The sequence below is a fragment of the Phodopus roborovskii genome, unplaced genomic scaffold, assembly GCF_943737965.1.
Source record: "Phodopus roborovskii unplaced genomic scaffold, PHOROB, whole genome shotgun sequence".
NCBI classification, from domain to species: Eukaryota; Metazoa; Chordata; class Mammalia; order Rodentia; family Cricetidae; genus Phodopus; species Phodopus roborovskii.
The window spans coordinates 25,841,740-25,858,473 of record NW_026126558.1 but is presented as its reverse complement, the minus strand read 5'-3'; the positions used below and the strand labels follow the sequence as shown (position 1 = coordinate 25,858,473).

General features: G+C 41.9%; 1 protein-coding gene across 1 annotated transcript in view; it reads right to left on the bottom strand.

Annotated features, from left to right (window-relative positions):
- Window positions 1-3,226, bottom strand: part of Cdh11 (cadherin 11) — a 148,800-nt gene extending 145,574 nt beyond the window's left edge. Inside the window, exon 1 of the mRNA XM_051201851.1 lies at window positions 3,013-3,226. The gene's annotated coding sequence lies outside the window, so the exon portion shown is untranslated. The remainder of the gene's footprint in view (window positions 1-3,012) is intronic.
- Between the last annotated feature and the right edge of the window lie 13,508 nt (window positions 3,227-16,734).

Here is a 16,734-nt window from a genome sequence, read left to right as displayed (position 1 = left end):
TATCAAAGTCTATGTGAACTGTCTGCTTCCTAAGTTATTGGCATTCATGGTGAAGTTTCAAGACATAGGAAGCTCGTGGGAGTGTAGTTTTTGGCATTGTAAATCAAGCCATGAAGTCAATGTCATGGTGATTCTCATATGAGGGTCCCCAAATCTGAATCCTGATAAAGTAGGCATGTAATTCTATTCAAAGTGTAAGAAAAAACATGAATTACGAAGGGATGTGTATTAAAGGGGCATGAAATTGATCCATATTCTTCCAAATGATGACACAGCTCTCCAACTCTGCACCCTCTCCCATAAATAGATATTCTGAAGCCACCATAATAAATGGGGAAATATGAGTTCTGTACCATAAAAAAATAAGGCTGTAATTTTTAATTTTTTTCAAATTAACAGAAGATTGCATCTTAATTGAAAATAGAATTTAAGTTTCAAGTAATTTGCTGTGGTGCACTGATAAGCGTTCTGAACATAATGGAAGTTGTGGGGTATTATCAAGATGGCCCAATGTTGCCACAAGGACTATTTCTAAAAAAGCTTTCTTCTTTTTTCTTCTTCTTCTTTTTTTTTCTACGCAACAAACCCACTTTAAACAAATCCTCAAGTCCAGTTTCACCACATTATCCTATTTCCATCCTTCCTAAGCATTTATGTGTTCATTCCCTACCCAAGGGGGTGGAGATGGTGTTTTCTCTGTGTTTCTCTATGTGTCTCTCTGTCTGGCCTCTCCCTCTCTGTCTCTGTCTCTCTATCTCTGCCTCCCTCGTCTCTCTCTCTCTCTCTCTCTCTCTCTCTCTCTCTCTCTCTCACCCCCACCCCTCTTCTCACCATCTAAGATTCTGACCAGTATCTTGAGACTTTGAACTAACAATTAAAATAATGACAGTACCTATCTGTTATTACTAAAAATGGAATTATAGACTCCAAGTACGTAGACATATTAAATTTAAGGGCTCTGAAATCAAGAGGCAAAGCCCATTTTCACCCAGGAAAGTTTCCTGGCCTTTGGATGCCTTTTCCTGGTCTTTGCTCACATTCCTTTGTACTAGGCAAGACAGATGTTTTGCGGAGAGGGTTCGAATTCCAGGGCCCATCTGGCCAATCCTAAAACTTGAAGAGTCAGAGATTGTTTAAAGAACTTAATGTGCCTGTGGCTTCTGGGTCCCTCTAGTACTGGCCACAGCTATGTCCCTTTGTTTTGTAACTTTTAGTCCTTTGTTCTACCAGAAGAGAAGCAGGCTGCCTGCAGCTAGGGTTTAACATCTCTGTCTAGGTTCGGGGGCTCCTGTCTCCTTGTTCATAGGAAAAAAAAAAAAAAAAAACAAACAAGCAATTACAACATTATTGAAATAAAGGTCAGTTCCTTCTCTTTTTCCTCAGCTAGCCTTAAAGGGTCTTGCACTCTGCTCAACCTGGGTAACATGTAGATGCGCCGCCAAGGAATCCTCGGTTCTAAGAACACATCTGCATGATGGTCCCCAGAAAATCCAGACAGCCCGCAAAACCCTTGCTGCAAGCCCTAGCGATAAGGAAATTGATTTATTCTCTAGTCAGATTAATTATCACTGTTCTCTGTGATTAAACCGAAAACTTACTGCTTCCTAGTACACAGATAAGAACGATCAGAAGAAAATGGGGAAAGATTTGGGAGCCATGGTAAAAGACTTCTTGAAGAAGAAACGGAAAGGAAGACTTTAGACAAATCTCTACCCTCCGCAGTACCAGGTTTCATTAACAAACCCACTCCCAGACCTTAGGGACGAGCCTACTTAGTGCAGAAACGGCACTGTTAAATAATTAGACGATGCAATTTTTTTCATAGCAGTGTCATAGCTTGTGAAATTCCTGCTACATTTATTAGCAAAAGCAACAGGGCTTCTTCGAACATGAAGCGAACCTTTCACCCGCGGAAGGCAGGATCGTGGAGCACCAGCGAAATCACGGCCTTGGCAAGAAAGAGTAGGAAGCTGGACGCCACGGCCTCCTTCCACTTTCTACAGGGACTCTTTACATCCCACAGAGAGAAGACCCTGCCAAAGCGAGGCTGGGTTGAAGCAAGAGAGGAGGATGCCCCTGCCGCCGCCCCCTTACTGCAGCTCCTAGCCCTCCCTACAAGGCGGTTCGGAGGCCAGGAGTAGGGAGAGAAGCCGTCATGAGGAAGCTGAAGCTTGAAGCGCTCCAAGAGGAGGCGCAGGATTTCGGGGAAGGGTTGACTCTCAAAGTTAACGTTGACCCTGGAAAGCTTCCTCTAGCACAAGCCTGAGCCCAGCCGGAGTCTGAGCCTCTCGCTGACCAACCCCTGCACTGCTGGGAGCGTAGCAAGGGCGAGCGGAGCCCCGGGGGAGGCGCTCACTGGAGGGTTGATGCGCTCCGCAGCCGCCGGCCTGGGAGCCGCAGTCGGCAGACACGTACCCACGCTATCAAAGTGCTGCCCATCACCTCTCCCTTCTAGGCTGCTCGCTTTCTTCTGGGCTTCCCCGCACTCTCTACATAGGGACTGTGTAGCTCTCGGCGGAGGTGTAGGAGGACCCCTTAGGAACCCTGCAGAGAGGAATACAGTCTGGGGAACAGGAGCAGCACAGGCGGGAAGCACCGCACAGGGGTCGACTTTTCCCTAGAGACATGACCGGAGCAGTCTGTGTGTCTAGAGCTCAGCTCTGCAGTCCCTTGCCCCAACACAGAGCAAAATGACTATGCCGAAGCCTCGGTACAACACCCCCCCCGGGGGGGGTAACACATCAAAGAGCCGGGAGTTAACATCTGGCGCCTCTACTCCTAGCTCTGCCCGCGCCCACAGCTGGCTGCCTTCTCTTTTTCTCTGATTTTAAAAACAGATATTCTTATAACCCCCCCCAAAAAAAAAACCCTCCCTCTCTGCATTAATGATCTCCATCAACCAGCAGCTTCCTTCTTCGGTAGACAGTCTTTTCCAGAAGCGATTCTTTCCTCTTTCTGCCTACTCCAGAAGCCCCATCTAGACTGGGGTTAGAGACTGACAGAGTGTCTTACCTGGGGCCCTTGTGGGCGAACGCGACCTCCCGGCCGGCGGTCCCTGGCTCTGGATGAGCGCAGCAGTGTCAGCACGAGCCCCAGTCCGAGTCCCATTCACAAGTCAGCGGCGGCTGCGAGCGGCCCCCGCGGCATCTGCTCCTCGGCCCGCGACGCTCCCCTCAGCTGGCGGCGGCCGCGGAATGAGCTGCGGAGCGCGCTAGTGGCAGGAATGAGAAACCGGGGGGAGGTGGCGGGCTGGCGGGCGGGTAGGGGGGGAGGAGGTGGGAGGCCGCCGCTGGGAGGGAAGAAGGAGGAGGGGGGCGGAGAGGAACCGAGGCTGCTAGACGTGGAGAATTGGGCCCTGAGGAAGCGAAGGAGCCGACTCTGTCCTGGCCCCTCCCTCCGGGGGGCCCGAGAGATGCCAAACCCAGGGATAGTTGGCCGCCCCTCCAGCCCCGGGTCGCAGGGCTTGGTCTCCTGTGCGGGGCTCAGACAGAGTCTGAAGCGACTGAAGTTGGGCTCCAGGGATGCACAGCCAATCAGGAAGGGCGACTGAGAGAAGCTGGTGAGGGCTTGGGAGCCCCCATTTTCCTCTTTTACTGAAATCCGCTCCAGATGGGCAAGCTAGGGCCTCGACCGGCCGGTCGGAGGGTGTATTGGATGGTATTGGATGGAAGGTATTGCCCAAGCAGGGGAGGCACCGGGATTTAGGGAGCGCGTTCTATTCTTTATCAGTTATCAGCACTCCACCCTCTGAAAATCCCTCCCCTTTAACCGCTCCTGCCAAGACACCCCGTCGCCAACCTTCAGCACCCCAACACCTATTCTTTGCGAAGTCGATTTTACGGGAGAGCCTTGAAGACACGGGAAAGAAACATTCGGACTTGGGGGAAAAATCAAAACAAAACTGAATATCTGGATTTTCTCAATTTTATTCTACCCTACAAGCAAAGCCTTGGCAGGTCCGCGTGGAGAGCTTCCTTAGGGTCAGCCCAACCAGGAGGGTTCCTTGGTTTCTACCCAGCCAGGTACAAGCAACATGCCACCATCACCCCACTCCACCCCACCCCACCCCACAGTTTCACGTGTTGCCTCCCCCACTGGTCAACGCAGAGCCTCCCAAGGAACTATAGAGAATGCCATTCTGTTAAAGGATGACCCTATATGAAGAATTGTCCGCACGCAGACTCAGCCTCCTGTTTACCCCCTTTCCCACAAGAACACACTACAGCAAGGGAGACCCCCCAACCCACTTCCTGTCCATCTGGAGGCATCTGGGAAGAAAGACTGGGACTTTGGAAAGAAACAGCAGGGAGTATGCAGGTCGGTCATGGTACTTAGGGCAGTGTGGGGACCTGCACTGTGAACGTGGAATAATGATCCCTGCTTCAATGGGGACCTTAGGTTAGTACAAGTTTCTAGTCTGAAAAGATGGTGGGAAGGGCAGAGGTGAAGTTTCCAGTGGGGAAGGTTGAAAAGGAATCTTAAAGAGGGTCGTGGTGTGGTGGTGTGGCAGTGAGAGCCCACTAAAGGAACAATAAATAAATAAATAAATAAATAAATAAATAAATAAATAATACACAAGGGGAGGGCTGGGGAATGCAGCAGAAGCCGGAAAACTGAGAAGGGAGTAACAGGGACCAGAAGTTAGAGGGGAGGAAATCAAGGAATGAAGAGAAAGCCTAGGATCGAAGCACAAAGGAAAGGGCACTTGAGGACCTAGTGAGAGCAGATGGTAACTGAACCCCAGCTCCGGAGCTCTTAGCCACCAGCTCAGGGGACACAGAACACTCACAAATTTCTTGGTTTCCCGTGGGCTCCACGAAATTTGATCATGAACCAAGGGACAGGCACGACTGCAGGAATATCTGCCCCATGCTTGCATTTTCCACAGCACCTCGGGGTCCCTGTGAAACTGGTTGCCATCCCCCACCAACCCCTCTACCCAGGTCACCGTCCTGCTGGGAAAGGAAGCATCTGTCACTCTGTGTGGCCATGGCCTTTAAACTGCCCACTCTTCTTCTGGGAAAAGGGGGCGCTAAGCTTCCAGCTACTCATTTTGCTTATTACTCTGCTTCCTTCACTCCCGATCTTGCTCAAAGTCCCATGCTTCCCACAGCTACAGCCACTGCCACCACCACAATGCCCGCCTTGTAGCAGCTGCTCACAGGGGTCCCTCAAGTGCTTCTCTTGACAGTGTGAGCTCTGCCTGCTCCTGTTGGTACAGGGACATAAGCCCTTTCCACCATTAGGCTAGATTTTGCTTTCCTCTTGCTGTCTCTGTCTATGTTATTTCATCTAAAGTCTGCTCTAAGCCCTAAAACTTTTATGTTTTTGGTTGTGAGCCTAGCCTTTAACGGCTGAGCCATCTCTCCAGCCCTGCCCTAAAACTTTTGGTAGGTTCCAAACCACCAACGGAAGTCCCCACGGGAAAAGAACAGAGGGCTGCCACCTAATCATTCTCGTGTGCAAGTACAGGGCAAAAGAAGGAAAGGGTCCAACTTGCCCTAGTGCTTACTCCAGCATGGCTCTGAAGTGGCTACAAAGCTTTACCTGAGGTTTTGCATCCTTACCACGTGGATAAGGACGTGGGCATGAAGGAAACAAACGAAACCTATAGCTAAGGTCAATGTAACCACTTGCTAGAGAGAAGCTCAGAGCTGGTGATGAGTATGGCACCCATGAGAAAAAGCACATCAACTCCAATGGGGGGGGGGGTGGTATATCTCAAGCTGAGCCTGTTCACTTGTGATTTGACTTTAGTTGAAAAATGTCCTTAGCTTTCTGTTCAGAATTCAACAAGCAACATTTCTTCCTTAAACTATATGCTTCATGAATGTTAGCATAATCGAATTTTCAAAAGGAAGTTAAATTTCCTTGGTAGGTTTCAACTGGCATTTCACGCTTAAATCAGAGTTATGTAGTGGATAGCAGGATAGCAGAGGTGCATGGGTTTACACAATGCTATGCCAAGAATTATTTCTACTTAGGATCAGAGAAAACATGCCAAGACTGGCATGTGAATAAATGCTTATAGCAGCATTAGCTACAATGGCCTACATATAGGAAACAAAGCAAATGCCCAAGAATAGATGAATTAGATACATAAAAGGAGATGTATCAATTCAATGGAATATTATTCAGCAGGAGAAAGGAAAGGGAAACCCATGCTTGTTGCATCATGAAGGAACTTTAAAAATATGGTAAAAGCCAAAAATGATACCACAAATTGCACGATTCCCCTAAAATGTAATGTCTTGAAAAGGCAAGTTTGCAGATATAGATAACAGATCAGTGATTGCCTGAGGTTGAAATTACAAACAGGAATCAGTAGTGTAAAATGAGGAAGAAAAGAGTATTTGTTTAGAGGTGCTATAATAGGATAGCAGTGAGGGCTGTACAAATTTGCTAAAACACATCAGATGTTAATAAAAAGCCAAAAGACATTTCTTTCAGAAGATTCACAGGGCCTCCTGTGACCTGAAAATAAACCTTTTTATTGGGGGGGGGGCTTGCAAGACATTTGGAAAGAGAAAAATAAATGAAAACCAGTTTTTCCAAAGTCTGATTCTGATGGAAGATAGCCATAGGTCTATTTGGCAAATTCTGATTTGGCAGGTGCATTGGGATTCTTACAAATGTTAAAGCAAGCTAATCCCCACCACCACCTTTTTAAGTCTCATAAGTGATTAATTCCTAGGAACTAGACTGAGGCATTCTAGCTCCTTGACTTGTTAGGTACACCTACACAGCATTTCAGAGTGTGCATTTCAGAAGGGAATTTTTCTTTTTTTATGACTATGTTAGGATCTGTCATAGAAATCCATATTAAGCACTTGGGTGGAGTAATGTGTGATTACAGTTCAGATTGTAAAAGGAAAAGAATAATAAGAAAAAAAGAGAAGGAAATCACCAAATTCCATTAGCAGCTACCATGTTCTGTTGCTTACCTTCCTTGCTTTTGCCTTGTTTTTCAATGGAGAAAACTAAGGCTCAAGGATGCCCATGCCTTTTAATCCAGACTCAGAGGAAACCCAAATGAGCCTCTTCTAGTCTCTGACTATATCTTTGGAGCAGAACTGATAATTTCCTGTCTCCCCCTCATCAAAGGGACCAAGTCTCTTTGATGTGTTTCTCCTCAGACTCTGAAGATAGCCAGGGCCTACATTGTTATTCTTTGTTTCCAGTCAGAAGCCCCATGCTTCCCAAGACCTTCTAGAAAGTTCTTGCTCTAGAGAGATCCTTCAGTAAATGGCCTTAAAAGTGAGGCAAAATTCAAGGAGGGGATAGATTTCCTCAAACTGATTTAGCTTCCAGACATACCTTCCCCGAGAGATCAAATGAGAAAACCACTGTAAGTCAATTCAAAAGAAAGACAGAAAGAAAGAGAGAAAGAGAGAGAGAGTTAAATAGAGAGAAAGAGAATCATGTGTCTTTGATCTTAGTCAGAATCCTCTTATGTCCCATTTTTTCCCCTAGAAACACTTGAACAAACATCAAGTCATTCAAGACCAAAGTAAGGCAATGTCCAACTTGGTGAGACAGTGAGCTTATTGGGTTTACTTAGAGGGGCAGAAATGTCTCCAAAAGACCCCTCTTGACAAAAGCCTAGCCCAGCATGGCTCATCAAAGAACTCTGAAGTGCACTGCATGACTTACAGTTAGATCCAAATTCCATTTTCAGGCAGCCCAGCTTGTCTGATCATATCTCTCAGCAGTCTCTAAGGCTGACTATATTAACTTGGCAAATAGAGAAACTGAGTGAATTTCATCAGTTTCAGGAGCTTCCTCGAGTTATTGAATTGTTTTCTTCCTGAGCTTAATGACATTCCCTGGAGGATAAAATGCTATACCCTAAGTCTTTAAGAACTTTTCTCCAAAATACTATTTTATCTCAGAGGAAGCCACTACATAGCAATCACTCACTGGCTACATGATTTTAAGCAAGACTTTATCAATTCCCAAGTGTAGTTTCTAGATCTGTAAAATAGGATTATTGCCTATACCACAATTGCTGTGGAGATTCAGGATCTTCACATTCCTAAATGGTAAGTGTTGCACCTGGAGCAGAGACTCAACAAATAGGTGTTATGAGTAAGGTTTTCCTCGACGGCCCGCCTGGTCCCAGAGCCATGCTAGCCACAAATAACACACAGAGATCCTGTGTTAGATATATTTCTGTTGCCTTGTTACTAGTTTCTTATTGGCTAGCTCTGTAACCCATTTATATTAATCTAGGTATTTCTACATGGTCTTATCTTACTGGAGAGAGAAGCCAGCATTGTGCTCTCTTTCTGTCCTCCATCCTTGATCTCTTCCCTACAACTCCCTTTCTCCTCCTTGTCTCCTAGTCCCGCCTATCTTGCTTTCCTATTGGCCAACAGTGCTTTATTCATTAACCAAAACAAGAAACATTTACAGAATGACATCTCCCATCAAATAGGTACTGGTTATTATTATTAGTTAATAGATTTGATTACCATTACTTCCCTTGATTTAATAAGAAGCCATGTTGTAATTAAGCTTATAATTACGAGGATTTAGAAATATGAAACTCAGCCTAGAATATTATGGCTGTCAAATCCTGTACTAACACTACAGTTTGCAGAGACAATATCGGGGTAAAACATTCTGGGTCTAATACAAATTCCTCCAGTCACAACTGGATGAGCCTTTCCTGTTCCCTGAGCCTCAGGCCCCATAGCCATAAACAAAAGTTTGTCTAAGTTGAGCTCTGGGGTACAGGTGGGAATTCTTACAGAGACAAAGTTTAGGAACAGGTTGGAGAGGTGGCTCACTGGTTAAGATTGCTGGCTGTTCTTCCAAAGGACCCTGGTACAAAGGGTTCAATTCCCATTACCCACACATCTGTATCTCACACAGATATACATGTAGGCAAAACACACACATACACACACACACACACACACACACACACACACACACACACACACATATATATATATATGGAGAGAGAGAGAAAGCATCTCAGGGGTGCAATTCTCTTTTCTGCCACTAGGAGCAATCAGCTAAACTCAGACTACAGAGAGTTCTTCACAGGAAACTCCTTCACAAGTCTATCTGTAATATTTGAATGACTCCCTTCTCATCCTACACTGTAAATTTCCCTAAGGGAAATGATGATATCTTTATGACTAAGATCTATAATGTACCCAGTAGCTCTCTCAGTGTCTGACACATACAAAAGAAAACAAACCAGAGAATATTTTTGAATGAGATATTTCTGAGTAAATTAAAAGCAGGGTATTGGCTAAATGCCATCATACTAATATTATGTCATAAATGGTTTCCATACTCAGTGACACTCACTTGTCTCTTTTCTGTGATTTGGTTCAGGTTGTTTGGTCTAGAGTGATTTGGCTTTGAAAAACTCAGTTTGTCTTACTGGATTTCTTATCATCCTTTCTAGAATCATGTGGTAATATTATAATAGTGATGGAAACCAAGCAAGGCGTCATCATGTGGGAATATACATACTTCCATACTTCTTGAGTTCTAGGGTCCAGTACAGGAGACTCTCTTCTGACTTACTCTGTTGGTCATTGTATATCACAGGACAAGACAGATAGTTAAGGCAATAGAAGACTAGAATCTGATTCATTTTTCCCCAGTGGGAGAGACTTTGTAGTTGAGTAAGGAAAAGTGTCCCTTCTGGTGAGTGTGAAGTGTTAAGAATAGTTGACACATTATCCAACAGGAGAAAACATTTCCATCATCTCTCTTGCATAGACATCTTGGTTTTTCAGCCACCTGGGTTGTGATAAACATGCATAAAATTCTGTGAAACATTAAAGACAATTGATCAGGGAGACCATCCAGCCTCACTTCAAATCACTTTGACTATGCCCTCACATTTTTTTTTTTAAATCAAGGTCCATGATAGAAAGGAAAAAGGTAAACTTTTTAATAATGTAATAATAATAACCACTAGGTTCTATTCAGTCTGTTTTATATTCCAGAAACATTTGTGTATAAAACTAACAATCCTCTAAAACACTCTTGGAAGCCTATATTATCGTGCCTATTTTATAGATGAGAGAACCATGAGTTGAAGTTACATCTACTGGCCTGTTAAATACAGTTGGTAAAAAGGAGAACTAGGACACCAGCCTGCAGGTGTTTGGCTCACAAAGTGTCTGTCACATTAGCCTGCCTTTCAGTGGAGAAAGTTATGATGGAATTCAGTCTTGATATGATAAAAAGAAGGACAAAGAGAGAGAAATTAACTTAGTCCCATATTCTCAAGGTGGAGGATATCTATCAGTTCCTGAGGCACATTGCCTCATACATGAGTAAATTAACTGTAGAGTAGATGATAATCAGGTGGGGGGAAATTAGACAGAAAAGAAAGACAGAAGAAAGAGAAATGACTCCATATGTAATGGAGTTGCCTCCAAGCCTGTGGACCCAAATTTAGCCCTTCCCCCAATTCACATGGAATCAGCCTGTAACCCTGCCTGCTTCTAGCTGTGACCCATACTCCACACACAAAGACAAATATATTTTTTTTAAACTTTAAAAAGTAAAGAGAAAAGATATAACAGCAAGAAGGAAGCTGTAAGGGGAGCATGTGCACATGGAGATGTATGTGGAAATGATCCATTTCTATGTTATGCATAAAGCTATATGTTTGAGAGCACTCAATTAGATGATCTCCAGAGGATGCTAAGAATAGCAGTATTACACAGGCCTCCTTCTTCTGTTAGGTGCAAATAAGCAGCTCTTTTTTACCTTTTAGAGCCTGCTTGATCATTGGGCATCTATTTATCTCTTTGCTATTGTTTGAGGAAAAAAGTAGTCCAACTTCAAGACACTTGTATCTGTTGCTTGCATTTTATATATCCAGCATTTCTTTTTCTAGATGAGCCTCTCTGTGCTTACTTTGTTACTTTGCCCATTTAATGGATATTCTTCTGACTTTCATCAACATCAGCACCCACTCATCTCTCAGACCATCAAAGACCATCATTTCCTTTCCATTCTGACAAAGTCATCCCTTCCATATGAATAGAAATAGCACTGTGCACTGTTTATTTTCTTGACTTTTTTTTTTTTTTTTTTGGTTGTCTCACCCTACTAAGATACTAAGATACAAGCTTCAGGAGGGAAAAATACATATTCTCCCTTGTTCACTCCTATAACTTGAGCATCTAACACAGTATTGGGCATATGGTAGGCACTCAGTAAATATTTGTACAATGAATTCATGAATAGTAAATGCGTGAATAATGCTAGATGAATGAATGAGTCCCCAAACCTAAAGCAGATGGATCATCTGCTTGAATCTAAATGTGATGAGAGTGTCCCTTGTTTACAAAGTGAATTTAATGACACCAATTATTCACATTACACAAAGTCTGAGCCTTCATCTTACCAAAGGTTTCATTCAGAAGCTAGTGAGAATAGCTACCTCCTTTAGTGCTTTTTAAAAGATAATCCAATTTTCAAAATAATGGATACAAACAACTTTCCAGAATGTATAAATTCCCTAACTTACGTATACAGGTACAAATAATGACAATTCTGCTGTTGCTCTTGACTTCACTTTGTTTGCTGTATGGACTGGGAAAGTGGTTTATTGAAACATCTCATAGAAGAATATTTCCATGTTCATATGTGCATACATTTACATCCATTTAAAGACTCCTGAATAGAAACATTTAAATATGTTTGCTCTTCAAGAGAACCATTGGAAACGTATTCAAGTTTGAAACTGCCTTGCTTTGCAAATAGCCTATAATTTGGACAACAGGGTTCCACAGAGATCTGTGCTCCAATTTTCATGACCTTTCACTCAGTACTGGGAAAGGAAAGTCAGAAACCATCCTTAATCTTTCTTAATGTTCTAGACTTAAGGCAGTTGAATCTGCTTAAGATAACAGGTGACTGTTTCCATATCTGATCTAGTTGCTGAACACTTTTCTCTCTCCCAGCTTCACACTGGCTCAAGGGCTAATAATAGTAGTGTTCCCTTGTAACACAAGATGTACCGAAACTTGGGATAGTTTTAGACTAAAGGTGGCTTGAGGGCTTTCTTCCAGGAAACAATATTATGGAACAATCTGTCTATTCTGATTGCTAGTCACCTTAGTTGTGAAATGTAAAACATGATTCTATCCTCATTGTATAGGCTTCTGGTTCATTTGGTAAATTAAAGAACACCCAAAGAACTCAGGCACACTCAGCTAGCACTTTATAAGCAACTTATGTCCTAGCCAAGAAAAATATTTTAGTAATTGTTATATTTTGCATATTTTTTTCATTCAAACTTCTCCTATTATCTTACAGAAAATTGTGGACACTTTATAAGCAATGATGGGAGATTTCAGAGCACTGGAAATTTTTTACTCCAAGTCAGTTAACTCCTAGTCATTTGGTGAATTATTAAATAATGTTCAGTTGCTCAAAACCTAGAGGTAGTGTAACTGTAAACCCAATTTACATGAGGAAGATGAGGAAGAAAACTGTTATAGTGTAAGAAGACCTGGATACATGTAGAAAAGAGTGTTTTATACACTAGCAATAGATTGTACAAAGACTTAGGTAAAACAGGATTTGCTAAGTACTTAATAACATAAAAAAGATAAATAAAATTTATGCTTAATACACTTTAGTATAGAATATAGAGAAATACAGAACCTAGAGCTCTGTATATTATAAAAAGAATCCCAAACTGTATCTACATGTAGTAGCAATTCTTGGATAGGTTTCATTGTTTTCATTGTTCTCCTGTTGGTATACAGCTAAGGTCTGGTCACTTAAGCAGATGAGGGCCTGTGATTTAGTTTTTAAAGAGTCACAGTAGTTGAGGTGATTTTGGATGTATTTGGGGATTGGAATCAAGTCTTCATAGGTAGGTACAATAGCAAAATGAATACTGAGAGTCATTTTCTTTGGACTAACTAAAGTAACTGTTTGTTAAAGTTACAACTGGCTGACTTGTAGAAATATAAATGATGACCACTTGTGTGAATAAGGGAGTGGGAATTAGGCATAAGTCTCTAAAGCTTGTGGTTGTATGAAAGTATTTTGGACATGAGGGTGCTCAGAGACCTTCTCCTGGATCAAGACAGAGTCACCTCACGTATAACTGGTTAAACGTTCAGAGCCTTTATATCTGAGGCAAGAGCTATAGCTTCTTAACTTTGTATGGCCCCCTCCTCCTCATCCCCCCCACCCCGTTGAGGGTTTTTTCCCTCCAAAATGTAAAAGTTTGTCTCAAAGATTTCAATGTGCCAATTCCTCCTAAAAGTCCACGATTACTGATTATAACCAACCCAAGGATGATTTCTGAAAGTTATCTCCAAAAGTTAAACATATTGATTGCATATTTGTTGGAGCTACTCTGGCACACAGGCAAAGAAGGCAGTAAGGCAGTGATTATGATGAGAAAACCAGAGATAATCAGGTATCCCAGAACTCTGTGTGGAAGTCACCCGAGTCCTCTAATGTCACCATACTACCATACTGGCCTTTTGTCAATAGCTTGTTGATAGTCATAGCATCCAAAGCTCATTACCTGTTATCCTTCTTACTTAACATGTCTGTCCAGTGTTCTGTCCAAGTCTGCTCTCTCTGTTCCTATCAGCAATAACGCAGACACCACTGACATTTAACATGGGTTTGTAAATTGAACTGCCTCAAGCTTGAGCTTAGTTTTTGTTCCTTACTCACTTGACGTAGAAGTCTCTGACTTCTGCAGCTCTAAGCTGATAATGTCTTCCATATTCACTTCTGGGAATTGTTACTTAGAAAATGAAATTAGTTGTAGCTTGAGCATTCCAAATTCTCAATGAATACTTTTTCCCACATTCACCTCTCTCTCTGTTCTTTCTTGTCTCCTTTATGTCCCAACTCTAATACAGAATGGAAACAGGAGGCAAGAATCTTTGGAAAAATATCCCTTTCTCCACAGAGACTCTCACTTTGCCCATAATTCAGTCTTCTATATGTGTATCATCCCTTATGCTGAAGGTCTAGTTTATGTCTATGCAAAGATATCTAAAAGCCAGTAACTGTTAATAATAACACTTTACTGGTTTATCTCAAACATGCAGGTATACGGGAGGTAGTAAATGAATACCTTCTAACCATTATTGTAAAAAAGTTATTGGAAGTAGGAATTCTAGACGATGAATGAAAACAGAGAAGGAGGGGTGGAATCTCATGTGTCATGCCAACTCATCAAAAGTAAATTTTGGTGTAGAATGCATAATAGACACAGTAAAAGCAGAATTCACTGGCTGCTCCAAATTTTAGTTCCAGTTCTTTACTCTGAAACATGTAGTCATCAGAGGCACTTCAGGGAGAGCAGTTTTTGATTGACTAATAAATATTTATCAAAAGAAGCAACGTTTGCCATGTGTATTTGTAATTGGAAATACTGTGTGCCTTTAGCTTTGTTTACATTAACCAAGGACAGGGGAACAGCACCCAGGATGCCTAATTTCTTTAAGTCAGATGACTCATGAAAGCAAAAATTAGAAGATGTGCTACAAAGTAATCAGTCATCAGATAAAACTGTTTTGATGTGGCAAATGTATAAAAATGAAGGGAGACTTATTTTAAGCTAAAAGTTTGTATATTTGCCAATGGTTGGAAATAAAAATATTAACTAGAATTGTGTAAAAAGAATTATGATTCCAAAGCAGAAATGGAGCCAAAAATAGCAGCCTGTCCTCAGCCAACACTATTCCCTATCCTCAGGCCCAGCACCTAGTAATTGCTTTCACATGATAAACATCTTTGACTTTGCTTTGTTAACAAGGTGGCTTTAGGAACATTTACATCTCACTGGGTCAATGTCTGTCTTAATATCATCTCATAAGTAAAAAGCATCCTCAGAATGAGGCACAGCATCATCCTAATCAGTTCCAGTAAGGGAAATGCAGAACATTATCACATCCATAATGCTTATCTAGGAGCTACAACTCCAGGTGAGAAGTTGTGTGCTTACAGTTCAGATATTGTGGAACTTGGGTATCCATGCTGGATTGTCTTACCCCTGCATTCCTTGATCTTTCTTAAAAGCAAACTGAGCAACATCCAATTTGATGGGTTGGTAATGTCTTGTGAAGTGAAAATATGTCATTTTGTGATCTCATAATTCAAAATCCAGATGCAAAGAAATCTACTGAAATGTATCTCTTTACAGAGACTTACCAGCTGTAGCATTGGTACTTTTGCATATCCTGTTCTTCCAGCTGAGAACAAGCTTCTCCATGGTGTTCTGGCTCACTCCTATCTTGTCTCTTAAAGTGGTTTCATGTGTCTTAACCTCATGATATATTGACCTGTTATTCTTTTCTTTTCCTCTTCTTAGAGCATCAATATGGGCTTCTTAAAATCTGTCTTTTGTGTTTTAAGTACCCTCTACTTTAGAGATAGAGACAATGAGCCATCATTTTCAACATTTTCTTCCAACTTCCTTACTTCTTTAAGGCTGAGGAATATATATATATCAGTATCTATCACAGCCATGAAACAATATATGCGATGATAAAATAATAATAACTAACACTTTTAATTCTTACACTGGCCAGTTATGGCACAAATCAGGTTACATGTATTTTCATTTGATTTCCTTAACAAACATGGAATAGGAACTATGGGCAAAGGTCATTTGTTACAGGAGAGAGGAAAAGAAAGAGGAAGAGACAGACAGACTCCAGGCACACACACAGAGGCAGGGAAGGAGAGATGTACAATTAAAATTTGCATACACACATTATCGCTCTAGATATTTTACTGATTCATGTACTTGGTAGCCTTACTTTCAAGACTAATTCTTGGATGGCTTAGGTCACTGATAAATACACTATTCAGATCTTAACTTAATGTTCTTTTCATTTGCCTTGGTCCATGTTAAAGTTTTCAGTCCTTAAGTCATGTTGAAATTCATAATACATAAGTTTCCAAAATGTGCATCACATGGAAAAATGATTTGAGGTGGTAAAATTTGCAGAAGTGATTGTGCTAGTAAGATATGATCACTTCGTTCAAATAGCTAAAGGGCTGAAAAAAAAAAAGCAATTCCATTCATTTTTCTTGTCTCCAGGGGTTCCAAAACCAGGACTAATGTGTGGAATCTTCAGGGAGGGGGAACTCTGCATAAGCCACAGTGGCAGTCCTGGGAAGCTGTGTCTTTGCTTGCAGGATTATGTGCTCCTGGGTTTTTGCTCATTATTCTGACTCAGACTACATGTCCTCTTGATAAATCTGTTGTACTTCACAGTGGTTATCTGCTTGAGAGTAGAGAAGGCACTAAAGGATGGCTGTGACTCCTATGTATAGATTGTATTGGAAATTGTAGCAAGTATACCTAGAGAGTATAGGCTTGCACAAAGGAGCTTTTCCTTTCCTATTTCATGTTCCTACACAGCCACCACTACTATAGTTACACCTAATAGTCGTGGAATAGAAAGTTTCCTGAGTAGTGACTATGACTATGTACCAAATGTATGTTACTTTTTTGATGGTTTTCATTTTGTAAAGGCCATGTATTGTAACCTGTACATGGTTACAACAACTTGTATACTTAATGGTACACATCTCATTTTGCTGCTCTAGGGAACTGAGGCTGTTTGAGGTTATGCCATCTCCCTGTCCATAGATAGCTAGGTAGCAACATCAATATATGTATGTATGTATGTATGTGTGTGTGTTTAATGAAAAAAAATATATATATATATATATATATATTGTTTTCGAGAGGGCAAT